The sequence below is a fragment of the Mus caroli genome, chromosome 9 (assembly GCF_900094665.2).
Source record: "Mus caroli chromosome 9, CAROLI_EIJ_v1.1, whole genome shotgun sequence".
In the NCBI taxonomy this organism is placed as follows: Eukaryota; Metazoa; Chordata; class Mammalia; order Rodentia; family Muridae; genus Mus; species Mus caroli.
The window spans coordinates 32836017-32842823 of NC_034578.1; positions in this window are offsets into that span (position 1 = coordinate 32836017).

The window sequence follows — 6807 nt, forward strand, 5'->3', positions numbered from 1 at the left end:
TAAACTAACCAGTACCCCGGAGCTCTTGACTCTAACTGCATACATATCAAAAGATGGCCTAGTCGGCCATCACTGGAAAGAGAGGCCCATTGGACACGCAAACTTTATATGCCCCAGTACAGGGGAACGCCAGGGCCAAAAAAATGGGAATGTGGGGTGGAGGGTGTGGGGGACTTTTGGGATAGCATTGGAAATGTAATTGAGGAAAATACGTAATAAAAAAAATATTAAAAAAAAAAAGAAAGATGGTGGGGGAAAATAGGGTTATAATTAAGTTGGTTGTAATATAAAGGTTACTAAATTTTTTCAAGTCAAAATTCAATATCCTAGGATGAAATAAATGCTTGATTCTCTGTTTACAATGTTATCTTAAGTGTCAATCTGTTCTTAGTGAGAGAACAGAGTTAGCCAGAGCCAAGCTGACTTCTTAACAGGCTGCAAACTGGCAGTATGGAAGATTAGGCTTAAGTTTTTGTTTCCCAGGACTGGAAAAGTCCCAGTCAATTCCCGGAAAAAAAACCACCCCTGACAGCAGCCAATCAGGAAGCTGCCCTACCACCTAGCCTGAGCCAACCTGACAAGCAGCCAATCCGGAGCTGTAGAAGCTGCCCCACCACCTAACCTGAGCCAAATAAAGCTATTCAGCAAAAGTCCCCAACCAATTAACCAATCACTAAAGCACCTATACCCCTGGAGATTGAGCTGTCCAATCAAGGGAAAGAAAGGTAAAATTCGCCCACTCCTACCAGGCATTAGTTGACCAGAATAAATGCTCTTTGTTGTTGCATACTAGCGTCATCCTTTGCATATCGTGGACCCTTACTTACATTAGTAAAAATGGGACACTTAAAACCTATGATTATATTTCATTTTATGTTTTCCCATTGGAGTAAGTCTTTGCCTGTTGGATAGTCATTGTCTTACCCACAGAAAAAATTATATTTATGGAATTATTCCTATTTGGAACGCTCCTACTAAATTGTATGGTAATTGTGAACAAATATTTAAATGTTCATAAATTCGGCCTATTATTAAGAAATAACACTAATAAACTGTCAAAATCAATTAAAACTTTGACTTTCTCCTATGATTTAACCCTTTTGGAAGGCATCCAGTACATCTTCATAAAGTAAAGTACTTAACATTTTAGTTTTCAAAAACTTTGTAGGTAAAAATGTTGGGAGCCATGCCAACCCAAGGCTTTCTCAGAGTCCCTAATAAAAGGACAAAGAGAACATGTGTTTTGTGTCCTTGCCCAGAAGCAGGCTTGACAAGGTCTGTTCTGGGGTTAGGGCCAGGTCCTCAGAGGAGTTAAGGTTTTAATTTCTGAGAATCCAGCTTTCTCTTCTTATCAGTCCTAAGGCAGCCATGTCTGAGGTATACTGTGCTCTTTTTGCCAATTGACTTATTTGATTTAGCTCTCTGCCAGGGCTGGCCTGTCCCCTCTCCTGCAAACAGAATATAAGATGTACTTCTTGATAAACTTGCTTGGCATAAAACATAGCTTGCTCGAGACCAGATGATATCAAACGTTCCTATATTCTTTACCTTCTGATGCCCTGGTCTTTTCCTCATGGGCACACCACCAAAATATGCCCTGTTGAGAGAGGTCATGAAAACTACATACAGCCATCTTTGTAAAAGAAAAATCATGGGGCCTGCAAGAGGGCTCAGAGGGTAAATGCACCAAGCCTAAGAGCCCTAGTTTGATGCCCAAGATCCACAGGGTGTGAACATGAAGGAAACTGACTCCTGTAAGTCCTTCTCTGACCTCCACATGCATAAATAAAATGCAGTACTTTTTTTTTAAGGGAAAATTCATATTATTACTAGGGACTTTTAGCTATGATTCAAAATTAGTTACAGTCTTCTCAAATGATCAAGAAAACTAGATGCTTTCATTGAAGCATCATGGTTTTGGTTTGTTTGTTTGTTTGTTTTTTCATTTAAAAAAATTCCAAGACTCCATTATTACTGGTGGAAAACAACTTCTAACCCACTGCTGGACTACAAAATTCGAGGCGATGAAGTTTCTCACATCAAGCATATACATCTATGCAGACTGCAGAAGTGATGGATGATCCTCATCTGCAGATCCACTGACGTAAGCATCCCAAGAGCTGAACATTTTTCTTATAATTTATGTTTTTAAAGTCCTTTAATAGTTAAGTTTAAAACTGTTTATGATAGTTAATATTTTACTTGCTATATTCATAATTAAATGTTAATCATAGTTTTAATGAAGTTCTGAATGAAGGTACTATATGCTTTCACTTAATTGTTTTTTATTATGACTGACTGCTTACCCAGAACTTCTACCTTACTCAAGACTAATTTTCATGTTTAAAAGATTCAAGTATCTTCACTGTCTTATATATATATATATATATATATATATATATATAGTTTGGGGCTGGAGAGATGGCTCAGTGGTTAAGAACACTGACTGCTCTACCGAAGGTCCTGAGTTCAAATCCCAGCAACCATCTGTAATGAGATATGATGCCCTCTTCTGGTATCTGAAGACAGCTACAGTATACTTAGATATAATAGCAAATAAATAAATCTTTGGGCCAGAGCCAGCAGGGCCAGGGCAAGCAGGGCCTACCAGAGCGAACAGAGGTCCTGAATTTAAAATTCCCAGCAAACACATGATGGCTCACAACCATCAATACAGCTACAGTGTACTCATATACATAAAATAAATCAATAAATCTTTTTTTAAAGTTTCTTTTTATTTAGCATAATTTGTATTTTTTAAATCTAGTTTTTTTAATTGACAAATCTTATTTTAAATCTTATTTTTAAATCCTCTATTTTGGGTGTATCTATATTTTAAATGAAACTTTGAACAGCTTTTCTTTCAGGGATGGTCCTGAAGGCTATGTGGCAGCAAGCAGTTGGCCAGGAGAGCACTGTCTCTTCCCCTGTTCCTGTTCTGATTGTATTTGTTTTTAAGATTTATTTATTTTATTTATATGAGTTCACTGTAGCTATCTTCAGACACATCAGAAGAGGGCATCAGAGCCCATTACAGATGGTTGTAAGCCACCATGTGGTTGCTGGGAATTGAACTCAGGACCTCTAGAAGAGCAAGCGGCCAGTGCTCTTAACCACTGAGCCATCTCTCCAGTCCCCACATGTAATTTTTAAAACATTTATTTTGTGTGTGTGTATTTTGCCTGAATGTGTGCAGTGCTCATGGAGGCCAAAAGAGGGTGTTAAAACGCTGAAACTGGAATTATAAAGGGTTGTGAGCCACCATGTGAATGCCGAGAACTCAATTCAGTTCCCTTTCCAGAGCCACAAGTACCCTTAATCATAAAGGCATTTCTTCAGTCCCTTGTATGTATTCTTATAAGAAAATTTTGATAGCACATGGTAGACTAGACCATGAATACCAAATATGTCTTCATGCAGTGAGTATATGCATGATTGCTTTCGATCTTGAATGTTTATATTCAATAAACCTCTACCTTTATATACTCATACACATACAAACATACATACACCACACATAGATACACACACACACACACGATATATATATATATATATATATATATATATATATATATATATATATATATCTTAATATGATCTCTAGAATCTCCTGCAAGATGGGCCTTTGGGTATATCTGAGAGGAGATTATCTTGATTACATTAACTAATACGGGAAGAAACAAACCAATTGTAAGAGGGACCATTTCCTGAGGAGGAGACAAGATGGCAAAAACGAGTACTGGCATTCATTCAGTGCTCTCTACTGCCTGACTATGGATGTGATGCAACAAGTCACATCAAGCACTGCTGCCTTGAATTCCTCGACATTGTGGACTGGAACTGTAAGACAGAATAAACCTCTGTCTCCCTTGAGTTCCTTTTTATTTTATTTTAATTTTATGTGTATACCTGCATGTAAGTTTGTGCACTACATGCATGTAGTCCCCATGGAGGCCATAAGAAGGCATTAGATCCCCCTGAAACTGGCGTTACATATGACTAAAACAGTGATCAGGTGTTAAATTCAAACTTGGATCCTCTGCAAGTAGAGCAAATGTTCTTAACCATTGAGCCATCCCTCCAGCCCCCTTAGGCTCCTTTTTTCAGAATGTTGCATCACAGCAATGGAGGAGGGAGGACCTAAGACAATAACCTTTATTTCTTTTCACTAATTTGTCTTCAAGTCCACTTTTTTACAGCTAATCCTGCTTGCTATCAGATTTCAGCTACTTGATGTGTCATTTCCCATCCTTGCCTTTCATGTCAAGAGGTCAGTTTCTTGCAATTTTTATTGATATTTTGAGACCATTTTTAATTCAGGGTTATTACAGAGATGTATTTGCTGATTCTGTAATTCTTTTCCCTTTTTGATTTTTGTATTTTTCTTTCTATATTCATCTTAAGAGTTTGCTGATTTAATGAGTTGGAACGTTTTAGATTACACTTGATTTTTATGTATCTACTCATCTCATATAATGCATTCTTCCTGGGTTTGTGGTTGTCTCCCTCCTTCCCGTGTAGGATTCCCTTAAGTATCTCCTTTAATGCTGCTGTTGTAGTCATGAAATGCTACTCTCATGGAAGTTCTCTAATTCTCCGATTTTAAGCAATAGCTTTGCTGGACATAGTGACCTTGGTTGGCAGTTATTTACTCTCAGGGAGTTACATCAGTTAACTCAGTTCAATCGCTATGGATGTGAATCCAAGTCACACAAATCCTAATTGCTGGATCTCTTGGATGGTAGCTCACTAAGCCATTGGAAAGTTGAAGGCCTTTAGGGATTAGGAACATAATAATGTTAACATAACAAAAAAAAAAAACCTTACAAAGTGAAAACAGAAACTGAATTTATAAAGAAGCATCCAAGTTTTTGCTAGGTAGGTATAAGCTTTCCTTTCCTGGGCTTTGTAAACAAAGACTAACTCATCTTCAGCCTATCTGACTCTTCTGAAACAACCCATCCTTTCACATAGAGACATTCTGATTTGACAGTGCTAACATTTAGATGGTTTAGAAACATATAAATTGTTACACTTTGTTTGTGAAGAGAAAATAAACACGTGTGCATGTCAGAGGGCAACTTTGGGACTAGTTCTCTCCATCATGAGTCCCAGGGCTCAAACGCAGGGAGTAAAGTGTGGCAGTATGTGCTTTTTACCCACTGAGCTATCTAAACAGCCCAAAAGCCAGGCTTTTGCCAGGGTCAACCTGACTGCTGTGGCATAGATCTACAGATGAGATCATGCGGGGATAGATGCATTAAACATTTCTATGGAAGCTCCCTGATGCTCCAGGGTGACTCCTGCATGTGAGAGAGTGTGAGAGGTGGGAGCTCTTCTGGTAGGCCAGTTTTACAAGTTCTCCAGGAAGCCTGTGTCAAAGGCCAGCTTACAAGTGACTATTCTCTCTATTCTTCTAATTTATAAGCACCTAATCCTTTAAACACCTTTCTACTGAAAATAGCTAATGAGACAAGTTCCTTTTTTTTTAAGAAAGAACATGGTTTATTATAGCTCCAAATTCTGAACACATTTTGAAATGTGTGTGCAAATATCATAAAATTTGTAGTGGTGAGAATGGCTAATAGAAACCTCTCAATGATTGAATGGAGTCCTGGAACTATGAACAAACTATTGAAGATCATACAGTAAAGGAAGGGTAGAGACTAACTTATATGTTTTGAAATACCAATTCTGGGTCCATTTTGTTTCTTTTATATGTCAATGTATTCAGCATGAGGTGCTATTACTATGCACTGTTATAAAACTCTTCAGAAACTGAATATGCCATTGGGTTTTCATGGCACAAAGCTGAGTTTTTCTTTAGAGGTAACTGAGAGTGCTTTATATTTGGATCGTGGTGGTTCTTTTCCTTGATGTCCTTCACTGAAGAGCTTATGATAAGCAAGGGTAGTTTCTGAACAGTCTCTGTTGTTGTTGCTGTTGTTGTTACAATTTGCTGAGAAAATCTGCAAAGACACACGCTGAAAGAGTTTTCCTATGTCAGAAGCATTAGAGCAGCAAAGTCCACAAAAGCTTCACAGGAATTTAATATAAGAGGTGATTTACCTACATGCTAGAACAGGCAAAGGCATATGAGGCTTGGCACAGAATTCTGGAGATGAGCGAAATACCCCAACTATTCAGGACAAAGCCACATGAAAGAAAATGGTGCGATAACACTTAGGAACTATGGCTTTTTCCCAGTGGCAGTTATAATCAAGGTGACCCTGCAAATGTATGCTGAACACTGAGCATGAAAATATGACCAAAACAGCCCCTTAGGAAGAAAGAAAAAACTACCTTCACTTTTCTCTTATTACCACTTTCCATATCCCTGCCTACAACCCCATTGGGAAAAACAGAAGAACTCCATATTCCCGGAGAGTTTGTGAAAAGATGCTTATTCATGTTTCTTGACCAAAATAACAAGGCAAACAATACACAGTTAACTAGAGAACAATATTTTAACCAAATATACTTATAGGTGTTCCTTTTTTAAGATTTTCTAAGTATTATATGTAGACACCTGATATAAATCATTGTTATTCATATTTATCACAAATGCCTCTAATTTCAAATGTTCGTCTCTAAAAAGTTGAAATTATTAAATGAGGAACTGTAGTTGTTCTCTGCACTTAACGCCTACCCACAGAAAGCATCCTATAACCTCAGGGCTGGAGCACTGGAAGTTGGTTTGTGCATAATAGTAGAAGACTCTAAGGTAAAGGAAGGGGAGCTATGCAGGTGCAGTAGAAGAAAGAAGTTGATACTGTAAGGCACATGGAAGAGACTAATGGGTTC